Source organism: Lynx rufus, unplaced genomic scaffold, assembly GCF_022079265.1.
Source record: "Lynx rufus isolate CCGP_SWC_20201006 ecotype Redwood Valley unplaced genomic scaffold, mLynRuf1.p SCAF_10, whole genome shotgun sequence".
Classification (NCBI taxonomy): Eukaryota; Metazoa; Chordata; class Mammalia; order Carnivora; family Felidae; genus Lynx; species Lynx rufus.
The window spans coordinates 84402319-84415553 of NW_025814824.1; the positions used below are offsets into that span (position 1 = coordinate 84402319).

At 42.9% G+C, this 13235-nt stretch overlaps 1 protein-coding gene across 6 annotated transcripts in view; it reads right to left on the reverse strand.

The window, feature by feature from the left end:
- Positions 1 to 13235, reverse strand: part of MAPKAP1 (MAPK associated protein 1) — a 244506-nt gene that overhangs the window by 45313 nt on the left and 185958 nt on the right. The gene's annotated exons all lie outside the window — the stretch shown is intronic.

Sequence of the window (13235 nt, forward strand, 5' to 3'; positions counted from 1 at the left end):
TCCACTCAAGACGGCTCAAAGTCTATCTCCTCTTGAATTCCACAGCAGTTGGAATTTGTGAATCTTGGTTATACTGGACTCTGGGGCCAGACAGCCCTGGGCTTAATTCCTATGCCTCTAACTTGCTATATGATCTAAGGTCAAGTGACTTTAAACTCTCTGAGCCCGTTTTTACCATGCACAGAATGTCAAAATGTATTTAAAGAATCTAACCATAATACACTTAGTAAACAGCAGTCATGATTGTTTTTATTCTACCGTCAGAGAGGACCATATTCAATCTTGCACTAGAATTGTTGACTGGTCACTCTGGCCTAATTTGGAAGCTTTTTGATGGTCGGTAAAGCTTCTCATTCATCTCTGTATCATTTACAAGCAGTGCAGGCAACTGGTATGCCCTCACTAAATTGTGCTAAGTAAATAAATAAAAAATACATAAAGAACCAGTGCGTTTGAGTGCTCACTAGACATCAGGCATGGCACTAAGCTCTTTACACATGCACTTAAGCCTCATGACAACCTGGTGGGTACTCACTTTCTCTATTATACAGATGAGGAATCTGAGGCTTTGAGAGGTAAAGTCATGTGCCTGAGTCCACACTAAGCAAAGCTAAATTATTTCCCGTTCCCCAGCTTAAAATGTGGTCTTCTGCAGGTGCAGCTACTGGTACCATTCACCAGTGGGAGGGAAGCACCTGTATGGCAGAGGCCAACCAGAACAGGGTGCCCTAAGCCTTGTGTTGAATACTCAGAGATGGCTTCACAGGGAAACCCAAACAGAACTCCTTGGGACAGAGTTGGAGGAATGGAAAACTCTAGATTTGGGTATCAAATGGGAAAATTCTGTTACATAACTGGCAGCCTGACAATTAACATGCTTTTCCTTCCCACAGTTATTGCCTACAGGGTAAGCTTTTAAGTCAAAGTTGGTTTCTGATGCCTTCACATTGAACTCCTTTATTAGGAACGGTGCATTTGATTTCCAAACACTTTCCCAGTTTGGACCACTCTAGCACCCACAATAATGCTCCCTGCTCAGGGAGGATGCAGCCTCTCCCTTAATGGACCATTCACTGCATGCCTGTGATACAGTCCCATCTTTGAGCATCTGCATATATTATACTGTCCTCTCTGCCCAGGTACCCTTCTCCCCACTTCATTCTCTCCTGACCTATTCCTCCAGGTGTCCTATCTATTTTTCCTGAAGAGCCTAGCTCAAGTGACATTCCAGGGAAACTTCCGACCCCCGGCCCCCAAGTGTAGCTCAGCTCCCTTTGCCACTGCACCCAGCATTTTTCTGCAGAATGCTGTCACAGCTAGTCATTGTCTGTCTCTGCCGCTGGACTGCAAACCCTAATAGAGCAGGCAGAGTGACTGCTTTACTCACCATTATAGCCTAGACCCTGCTAGTGCTACCATGCCCAGGATAAAGCAAGTGCTCAATAAAAATGTACTGATGAATGCCAGCTGCCGTGGCCACAGGAGAATCAGAGGGACTGAGCGACTTAGCCAACATCACATCACGAGGACCAGAAGAGTGGCACTCAACATCTATGAGGATCATTAGGTAAGTTCACTACCTTTCTTTAGGACATGTGTAATTTTGGACAGAAATGGCATCATTGTGAGCATGACTGTCTTCTGGGTAATGTCCATATTTTAAACCAAGAGAGTGGCTAGAATTTATAGAGTTTCAAATAATCAATCACTTTCCCCAATATACACTTTCCTGAAACAGAACCGAGAAGATGTGTTTATTTCTATTTTTAGAACCTTTTATATATGAGAGCTGTGGAGAATTTTTGGTGAGATGTTAAAATCCTTTCATGTTTTAAAAACCAGTTAAAGTCATCTTATCTGAGAAAATGCCATTATTAGATACAGCTTAGCTCAAGAACTTCTGCTTTCTTTACTAATTAGTATTTTCTAAATATTGCAGGTATTTGATTTGGAAAGAGGTAACAGCTCATTATGCTAAAATGTCAATTACTAAAAAAAAAAAAAAACACACTTAAGAGTTTTACATTTTATGATGTTGGATTAAAACCAATTTAAAAATTACTATAACGTGACATATAATTTTTTACTGAGCAATTTCAATGCCAGCTGCTAATAAAGCATCTTAGCTGTAAATGATAATTCAGATGCTTTTAGATAAAGTGGTGCATAAATATGGCTGGAAATTGATTTAGCTTCTTACAGAAGCTACTGAAGAATGACATATTTTGCTTAATACACCAGCTAATGTAGTCCTAAAAGCTCAAACAAGTGCCAGTTTTCACTCCTAAATTTGCTGTGGGAGATTAATGAAAACTTTATATTTTGCTGAAATGTTAATAATGGGCAGATGAGATGATAGGATTTTAGTAGAGGTCTTAAAGCTATGGAATAACCAGCAAGGCTTGTCAATTTCCTTATATTAATTTTGTTCAAGACTTATATAGCTGGAGCTGGCTCAACACACTAATGCTTCTTGCATTGACCTTCTACTCTCTAACAGTGTAAATTCATATCCCATTTGAGGATTTAGGCCCTCCTGTTACTTGGGTAGGTTCTGAGCCTTGCCCCAGATGATAAGGGGTGTGTTTGCTTTTATGATTAGAAGGGCAACAGCACCTGGGGGAGTAGAAAAGGACAACAGCCCTGCACTCGCCTCCAGTACACGCTGCTCACCCCCAAGCAGGTCATCTGCCGAACATGAACAACTTCCGGTCTTCGGAGTTATAGAGCCATTTTTTGACAGAGGCTCAGGAGTGTCGCTGCTCGGAGGGGGCATGTCTGTGTGTACGGATCAGTCAGCCATATAACCTGCAACTACTGTCCCCATGCCAGCAGTATGCTCGCCTATGGAGGTACACTGGTGAGGATAAGGCAGGGTTCCTGATCTTCAGGAGCTTACAAACTTGCTACAGAACACAAAGAAAGTATTACAAGGCAGAGAGAAGCACCCGATAAATGGTGCGTACGAGAGACATTTTACATCTAAAGACAAACATCCAAAGCAGAGCATTATACCAAAAGCATGTTTTGGGACCAGAAAAGTTCAAAGACTTTGTATGTATACCTTTACTGTTTGTATCCTTCTAGAAAGGAGTGAATCCAACCATACACCGGCACTGTATCATTTGCATATTAGAATTATTACTATATATCAACTTCACATTTAAAAACCCACTTCTGTTCAAGAGAAGACATTTTTATCTACTCCAAGTAAAAAGCAGAGAGAGCCAGAATGTCTTAAAAATAAACATATATTAAAAAAAAAACCACTCCCAAACTGTTAATTTAATTGAAACATAACCCTTTGGTATTTTGTTAAATTAGCAATTAAAAAGGTCATAAGCAATTAAATGAAACAAAAGCCACACTGTGTTCATCTACATTAATGCTGAACTGGGTCTCCTCCTGAATGACAAGATAAATTGTAATGGTGCCTTCAAAGACTTCACAATGTATTTTGTCAAAGTCGGGAGTGTTAATGTCTCTATGTGCTATGGATTACCATAATGTATCGTGTCAAAATGCCCGAGCTGCAATAACTCAAAGATGTATTGTGATAGATCAAATTTTGGGGTGGGACCTAAAAGTGACTTGAGCACCAGAGCTCAGGTGGACTGACACCAGGGTCTGGAAGAATGGCAGAGAGCCCATTTGCAATTGGTAAAGGTTTGAGGGGCAAAATCTACAAGGGGAAGGAGCCTAGCTATTTGGGGGAAGGAATCAGGAAGGAGGAAACAGGAATGGGTATCTATCTTACTGGCAAAACCAGGCCAGGGCAAGAGGGGTCAGAGGGAAGCAGAGAAGAGAGGAAGGTGGAGGCAGGCAAAGTCTAGGGCCTGCAGCAAAGAAAGAGAAGGTGCTGAGAGAGTCAAGTGCTGGGAAGTGGCCTTGAGGCTTAAAAACACTGGAAAGAACCCAGAACGTAGAGTTCAGAGACGTAGGTTCAAATCCTAACTCTGACATCCAAGGTCAAGAGTGGGTCAAAACCTTGCCCGAGACACCATTTTTGGGAAGAGGCAGAGCTGGGACGGCTCTATTAAACCCGAGTCCATGTTCTTCCTGCTGTGCTTCTCCTTCTCCTCCCACCTCACCGCATTCCTACAAGCAGCAGCAAGCAGAGACGCTGGGTAGGTGGTAGCTGCAAACTCCAAACCAGTGGTTCTCGGAGAGGAGTCCAGGACCCACTGGAGGGAGTGACCCCCAAGAACCAGTCCAGGCGTCTGGACCAGTCCATAATCTCAATACTATTTTCATAATATTAATAGTAAGATATTATTTGCCCCTTTCATGCCTGTTATCTTATAAGAGCACAAAGTAATAATAATAAGTATACAAGTTTATAGATATGGTTCTGATTCCACATTGCGACTACCCTTTAAGAATCAATCACTTGAGTTGTGGCATATTAATGAAAATTAATATCCACTATTGTCTGAAAAGGCTACTGAAATACTCCTCCCTTTTCCAACCACATATCTATGTTAGGCCAAATTTTCTTCACCTACTACAACTGGAATAATATATTATAGCAGACTGAATGCAACAGACATGGAGATCAAGATGTTTTCTCTAAAGCCAGACATTATAGAAATTTGCAAAAATATAAAATGGTGCCCACTATAGTATTCAGGTGATTAGCCAACAATTTATCTTCCTGATGGAACAAAAATAAATGCTCTTCAGAGAAAGAAAATGGAAAACAAAACAAATAAAAAAGAACAAAAGAAAATATAGCTATTTTCATAAAAACTTAACATGTAATGGATTTATTACTTTTTAATAAATTTGTAAATATTTAAAAATTTCTCAGTTTTGATTCCTAATAAATAGATATAGCTCAATAAATAAAAGCTCTTTGGGGGTTCTCAATAATTTTTTTAATTTTTTTTTAATGTTTATTTTTGAGAGAGAGACACAATGTGAGTGGGGAGGGGCAGAGAGAGACAGGAAACACAGAACCCCAAGCAGGCTCCAGGCTCTGAACTGTCAGCACAGAGCCCAACATGGGCTTGAACTCACGGACTGCGAGATCGTGACCTGAGCCAAAGTAGGACGCTTAACCAACTGAGCCACCAAGCCAACCTCCTCAATAATTTTTAAGAGTGTAAAGGGGTCTAAGACCAAGAAGCTTGAGAGCCATGCCACTGCCTTTATTGGTTCTTATGCCATGTTTTCAGTGTCTCTGGATATCCTCTGGACAATCATGATGAGATGTGAAAGTGCAATTACAGCTGTGTATGTGTTACATATCTGACAACAAACACAAATAGAAAGCGTGGACACACATTACAAGAGTAACAGGCTTGTTGTCAGGTGATCAGATCAAGGTGAATTATAACTAATGCTGTTTTACATTTAAAATATGTTTTCATACACATGATTTCACTGAAACTTAGAGGTACATACGGGACTTCCTTTCTGACAAATGGACACTAATCAACAAATCAAAGCTCAGATGAACTCACTGTATGCTACTGGCAGATGTCTTATGTTTATAGATACAAACTACACAGGAGTTTACACTTCATTTTATGGTTCAACGAGTCTTAGGCCAAGTCAAAAAGCTTGAATCCAGTTTATGAGTTAAAACAACTTCAATCTTTCTTCTCCAAAAAGATCAATGCGAACTCTAGAACTCAACCAGAAGACGATGATGGCCTTTGTTACATCCTCTCCTTTAAACTCTCTGTAGCAAGTTGATGCGGTTGACTGATAGTATCAAGTTCACAAATAGGCCAGCACCAACCACAGCTGTGGGACTATGCTAGTGCTTCAGGAACACAGGAGGATGGCAGGAGACCCAGACGATGGGAGGGGACAGGCAGTCCACAGAGGGAATAGTATGGGGAAAACATGAAGTCCACCAAGTGTGAGCGCTTATATAGGGATCAGCAAATGTTTGCATTTGGCTGGAGCAAAGAGTGTATGAAGGGGAGTGGTGGAAAATAAAACAGTCAGGGTTGGAGGGGGATAAGTTCTTCAAAGGCAGAGACAGTATCCATGGCAGGACCTGGCACACAGTAAAATACTGCTGTACAAATAACTGACTAAATCAAGAGGAGATAAACCATCTTCTGCCCTACTCTCCTCCCTCCCTCCCCCAACATAGGGCTTGAACTCATGACCCTGAGATCACGCTCTACCAACTGAGCCATCCAGGTACCCCTGCCCTACTCTATCTTTTTTTTTTTTTTTTAAATTTTTTTTTTCAACGTTTATTTATTTTTGGGACAGAGAGAGACAGAGCATGAACGGGGGAGGGGCAGAGAGAGAGGGAGACACAGAATCAGAAACAGGCTCCAGGCTCTGAGCCATCAGCCCAGAGCCTGACGCGGGGCTCGAACTCACGGACCGCGAGATCGTGACCTGGCTGAAGTCGGACGCTTAACCGACTGCGCCACCCAGGCGCCCCCCTGCCCTACTCTATCTTGATGCCTTATTGCTATTCCCCACATAGAACAATCGCTGCACTTTGGCTAAAATGGACTTTGCTCAGGTTATACCATTTGGCAGAATGTCCTTCCCACTCTTTAAAATGTATACACTTCAGTGTGCCTGGGTGGCTTAGTTGAGTATTCGACTCTTGGTTTTGGCTCAGGTCATAGTCCCAGGGTTGTGGGATCAAGTCCTGTGTTGGTCCTGTACTGAGCGTGGAACCTGCTTGGGGTTCTCTCTCTCTCTCTCTCTCTCTCTCTCTCTCTCTCTCTCTCCCTCTCTCTCTCTCTCTCTCCCTCTCTCTCTCTCTCTCCCTCTTCCCCTCTCCCCCACTCACACTCTCTCTAAAAAATAAAATAAAATATGTACACTTCCAGGTCTAGTCTAGAATCTTTCCTGATCTCTCTCCCGGAACCCTGTCATTCTGAAAGCTCTTGTAAACCTCTTATGTGATAAACATCTGTATTCTGCTTCTACACAATGAGTTCCTCTGAGGGCAGGAACATTCTATCCTACAGAGCACAAAGTCGATGTTCAATAAGTGCCATTGGGGGCAGGAGTGAAGTTTGCTGAACCACAGGTTAACTGTAACAGTATACCTGAGTTTGTATACCACCCCCCATATTTATCTCAGTTAATAGAACCTAACACACCATTCCTAGTCTTCCACTCAGGCAACCCACCAAACTGGGATGCTGTCTCAACAACAACCACAACAGAGGTTAACATTTACTGAGTGTTTACTATATGCCAGACATTATGCTCAGCAATTTATTTTTTTTAAAGGCGAAATTTATTTCGTGAGAGAGAAAGAGTATGTGGGAGAAGGGGCAGAGGAAGGAGAGGATCCCAAGCAGGCTCTGCACTGTCAGCACAGAGACCAACGTGGGGCTTGAACTCACGTACCATGAAATCATGACCTGAGCCAAAGTCAGGAGCTTAACCGAATGAGCCACCCAACCCAGGTGCCCCACATGTTCAGCACTTTAAATACGTTATCTCATTTAATTTTCCCAATACCCTCATTTAATTTTCCCCAAAGTTGTAGTTTATTATCCACTTTTCACAGGTGAGAAAAATGAAGCTTAGAATGTCATCCGGCCGGTATAGCCATGCAACTCGTATAAGGTGGAGCTAGGAACCGAACCCACGTCTGTCTAGTTCTAAAAATGTGCCATTAGCCACCACATAACCCTTTGGGTAAAAATGTTCCTTAGATGGGCTGTGCATGTACAAATCCTTGGGCCATAACAGTATCTAAGGAGAACACAGTTATGCCTGGCCTTGCCAGAACAAAGAATCAGGGATAAAACCTAATTCTCTTCACTCTTTCTGTAAGACTCCAAGCTGGCTGCATAAGTGAGTCAAGGAGAAAAACTCTCCCTTGCTTTCTACATCCATCACATTTTTTTTTTTTTCCAAAGGCCTCTTAAGTCCCTAAAGCCTCATAAGCCCCAAACTTCTCTTCTATTAAACACTTCCCTTTGGCTACTAGTCATTTTTGCTGGTCTCTAAAAAAGAATCAATAGGTGATATACTATAACACACACATGTGTGCAGGCATGCCCCTCTGTAGTAATCTCTCCAAAGCCGTCAGGATCACATAGTAGGATATGCCCTTCACTGAATGTTCCATGCAACAATCAGGGTAGGGATCCTTGCTGTCAGGGCCTAATTGATTAAACTCTTGGAGTCAGAGCCTTTCCACAGGGAGATTTCAGACCTTCAAATAAATCAGGGTAATCTTGTTTTATGAGGTGATCAGAAAGAAACAGTTTCCGGTTTGCAGAACTTCTAAAAAGAGTAGGACCTTTGGGCTCTGCTTTCTAGATCCTGCGCAGCCCTCTGTCTTAACTCCCAGCACTCTCACCCTTGCTCATTTCCTGCCCCCTCCATTCATTCATTCCCGAACAGGTCAAGCTCCTTCTCAAGGCCTTCAGATGAGCTGTCCCTTGCACTGAAACATTCCTTACTCACTAACTCCTTTTATTCTTCCACAGGGAAGCTTTCTCCTTTTCTCACGGCCCCAGTCACCTGCTAGCTACTCTTTTATACTTTTTGTCGCACCTAGCACAACTGTGGGCTCCATGCTGTGCAACTCCTTTCCACCGCCTCAGCATAGTGCCTGGCCTGGAGGAGGATGCCATCAATGTTCTGGGGAGGAATAAAAGAATGTGTGCTCAGAATGAAACTAACCACCTTTTAGAGGTTAAAGCATGACTATCCAAGGGTCCCGACCGTTGGTTCACTACAGGTTTGCTTGGACGTTAGGTTGATGACAGAATTCCTATCGTTTCCTCTTCCTCCAATGTGTCTTTGTTACTGTTGAAAACACAGGAAAAGAAGCCTGGGCATTTTTTGACAACTGACATGACCAAATACCTAACAACTGTAGTATCTGATCAACACTGAGGCCCTCTCACTCTATTTCTCTCTCTCTGACTCCAGAGTCAGAAACTGAGGTCACACATACTGGAAGAACCCCACCTCCCATCTGGGAATCACTACAGAAATGTCACCTGATGCATTACCAAACCATTAGTCAGGGGCTGCAGCGTGGTCTCTGGGGCCAGGAGCTTACCAAAGGGATGCAAATCCCTGTGCCCTCACTTAGAGCCCATACAGGGTTTGTGGCTCGTCAAACATGTTTCCTTACTGCTCTAATGTACCAGTGTATCGCTTAATGAAAGTTCTTAATTGTAATTCAATTAATTACATACACAGAGTCCCCAATTACATTTTCCAATAAGACATTGGCTGTGGTACAGGTCTAAATGCACTTAACCAATTTCAATATATTAAGACCAATTTCCCTTGAATACTAATTACTACCTAATGATAAAATGAAAAGGGGGGAACTTTCAAGAAAGGGGGAGAGCAAAAAATGCAATTCATGTGGAATTTCTCAGCTCACATAGTACAATTCAGACATTCATTACTGAAGAAGTAGGTGTGGACAGGGCACAAGTCTGCTTCTAGTATAGGTTAGCACTGTCTTTTGCCCTAGGTACCATCTACCCTTGGTGCTGGCCATTGCCAAAAGGGCCTGTGGGAAGTCTAAGAGCTAGTGGGAAACCAGGAATAACAGGGAAGGAAGAGGCCATCACACACAAGCAATGGACTAGCTGTGGTGTCTGGGCACAGGTGCTCGCCCTACGTCTCAGGCACACAGCAGACAAACACTGGAATGGTCAACACTTGCCCCGTGCATTACACATCACTATGTGCTTTTAGTACACACAAATTCGCTTAATCCTCCCAATATCGCCAAAGGATAGGGATCACCATCACATTTTACAGATGGGAAAATGAAGTTGGCAGAGAAGGACTTGCCTAAGGTCACACAGTGCCTGTAAACATCTTGCGTTTCCCACTACAACACATTACCAACCAGCCCACATTAACTAGAAAGCAAGAGGTGCAGACACACAGGTATTCTTACACTGGGGATAACGTTTTTGTTTCATTTAAATTCTGTTAGCGTGCAGCAAGCAGGGAGTTATTATCCAATATATACGTGTAAAAACCTTCACCCGTACAAAAACTCCTTATGGTGAATGCTTTTCCCCCAACCAAAGCCAGACACATAACTGGCTTTCAGCAGCAACTGAACCTAAAATCCGTACCATGAACACCACAGGTCATTTCTATTTGTAAATAGAGTTTATTTGCACAATCACATTTCCTTTTGCGTTTAAAGACTGCTGTTGTGGTATAATAAAAGAGGCTTAAAGCCTTGGTATTTAAGTCACATGACAGAAATTGGAGAGATTAGTAATTTGTAGCTGAAGAAAGCAAAGCCTCCAGAAGCCAAATGGAACCACCGGGGAGTCTCCAGGGCTGGCACAGAGCACACACAGGAGGAGGGATCAGCCCACTATGAATAAGCACCATGAAAAGGAGCTGGAAACACATCATGATTAACAAACATTCACTGCCTATGGCTGCTTCCTGCCTTCCTTTCTTATTTAGTAGTATTGGGCAGCGGCAGGGAGTGGGGCGGGGGCAGCCCAAGTACCAGCATGAAGAAACACAGGCTTAGATACTTACCTAAATCCCCAATGGTCTTTAAAAGCTATCATGTACTTGTCCCCTGGAGCCCTACTGAGAGGCCTGGTGATGCCAGGGACTCAGGATGCTCACTCCATCCAGGGGAATAAACTATACCTGGCCGCAGCACCCGATGGTCCCTGCCCTGGGCGAGGGGTGGTGGTGGTCACAGTCCAGTGTAATCCATCCAGTGGAATCAGTGATTAGACTGGGGTAGGGAGAGACTCTTCCGGAGTCCAGGGAGTGGTCTGGGAGGCTTTTTAGGCAGAGCTGCCTCCTCTTTCGGTCTTCAAGGGCAAACTAACAAAGCTGAAAGAGGCTTCCCACAGACTAAGACCCAGAGACACTGTCCTGCCACAGTCCACTTATCTAGGTGACTGTCCACCTTGAGTTGAGGCCTTCCTCAGTATAGCCTTAACCTAAGGAAATTAAGGATTTCAGTAAGGCATTGAAATAATAGAAGGTCTCCTTTAAAGATCAAAGGAGGATGAGCTGGCATTTAGAGAACAACTGAAACCTCTGGATGGCAACTTCTACTTAGGAAATAAAATAATCAGATTCAACTGTTGTTCTAGACTTACTGGACAGAAAACAGTTTTCCAGCCTCCCATCCCCACCCCCCATCATTATTCATGTGATCATGAGCACATCATCCCGTAAAGCCTCAGTTTCTTCTATAAATTAAGGATGATGAGCACAGTGGCCTAAAAGGCCGTTATTATGGCAGCACTTGTATCTCATTTAATCCTCAAAAAACCCTTATAAAACAGATTCAATGACCTCCATTTATATAGGAAACTGAGGCTCAGAGAGGGAACATGCTTTGTCTGATGTCAGAGGCTGCAGAGGCATAGTGCTTTCAAAGCACTATGCTGAACTACTAGGACAGACTACTGAGTGATCAAACAGTAAAGACAGTGTCTGACGTTTTGTTGGTACCCTGTTAAGCCAGTTTAATTTCAAGCCTATTTTAGCTCTGGCGGTGGAGAATTCCCAAGTTTCTCTCTTAAAAGTTGTGCAAAGAATAAGTTGGTTCACACTGTGTCTTTCTTCTAAGGACCTGGATGGGCTAGCTATGTGAGATCAGTGGGTAAGTGAAAAGGTCACCGGCAACATGTGGCACAAAAGGAAATTGAGGCTCAGTTTGGTGCCAGGATTTATATAGATGCTTGGACAAGAATGGGAGTCTTCTAATGTTACATCCTCTCCAAAATGTACTCATGTCTCCTTCTGGTCTGATTCCAGCTTCTGGCAGACAGTTGGCTGAAGGATGTAGTAGATTATCAGACAAGAATCCAAACTGGAAAGCTCAAGGACTCTGGCTTGTCATTTTCTTATTTAAGCCAAGATCCAAGCACAAATGTTAGCTCTCAGTCCCCAGGCAGAAACTCTTGTCATATTAGCTTCATTAGCAAGCTTCTCTCTCAGAGTGTGTAAGACAATGGTCATCACAATTCTTCGGATTGAAAATTTAGGTTATTTTATCAACAATCTCAGGGTGGGCTTTGGAATCAGACAGCTGACCGAGGATTCTGGTTCTGACATTTGTTGGCTAGCTAACTTTGGGTAAGTCACAACTTCTCTCCACAATTAGAACAGTATCTTATAGGGTGGTTATGAAAACTACAAGAGCATTTGTAGGGGCACCTGGATGGCTCAGTTGGTTAAACATCCAACTCTTGATTTCGGCTCAGGTCACCATCTCATGGTTTGTGTGATCAAGTCCTGAGCTGGGCTCCGTGCTGACTGCACAGAGCCTGTTTGGGATTCTGTCCTTCCCCGCTTGCACATGCATGCTTGCACACTTTTTCTCTCTGAAGATAAATAAACTTTAAAAAGAGAGAGAAAAAGAGAGCATTTGCAAAATGTCTATCACAATGCCTTACAATAAGGCCTAAATAAATCATTAAAAAAACATCCTTTGATGGGGTTGATACAAAGGTATGCCCATCCCACTTGGAAGAAAAACTGAAAGGCTTATACCTACCTTTACGGTCGTGTGCTTTACTTATAAGGTATGCATCTCTTCTGGAACCCCAAAGCATATATGCTGGAAAGTACCCTGCTTCCAAGTTCTCTCATCTTATGACACAGATTACAGACATGCCTGCCCTCCACTCCCCTTCCTCACTCCATTCTGTATCACTTCCTTCTCCCATCACACACCTCCTTGTGGGCCCCAACAGGTCTATGATTCCAGATCTCCACATCTGTGGCCCATCTGCTCTGTCAGCCACAGAATGCTGCTTTCATTATTTATTAATTACAGTTAACATTTATTGAGTATTTATTATGTGCCAGGCACCATTCTAAGAACTTTATGATTATTGAAACTCACTGAATTCTATCAACCTTATGAAGGCAGATAAACTACTCGATAAAGGTTAGGTAAATTGTTCAAGGTCACACAGCCAGTAAGTGGCAGGGCCAGAGTGTAAACTGCCTTTACTTAGTCTGGCTCAACAGCATAGTCCCTTAAACAATGCATAATAGATGTTCACAATTTAGCTCACTTCTATAATGGCTTTATGGGGGTGCCTGGGTGGCTTAGTCAGTTAAGCATCTGATTCTTGATTTCGGCTCAGGTCATGAGCTCATGGTTTATGGGATTGAGCCCTGCATTGGGCTCAACACTGACAACGTGGAGCCTGCTTGATACTCTCTTTCTCCCCCTCTCTCTGCCTGTCCCCCACTCACGCATGGTCTCTCAAAATAAACAAATAAGTGTAAAAAAAAATGGCTTTATGGAC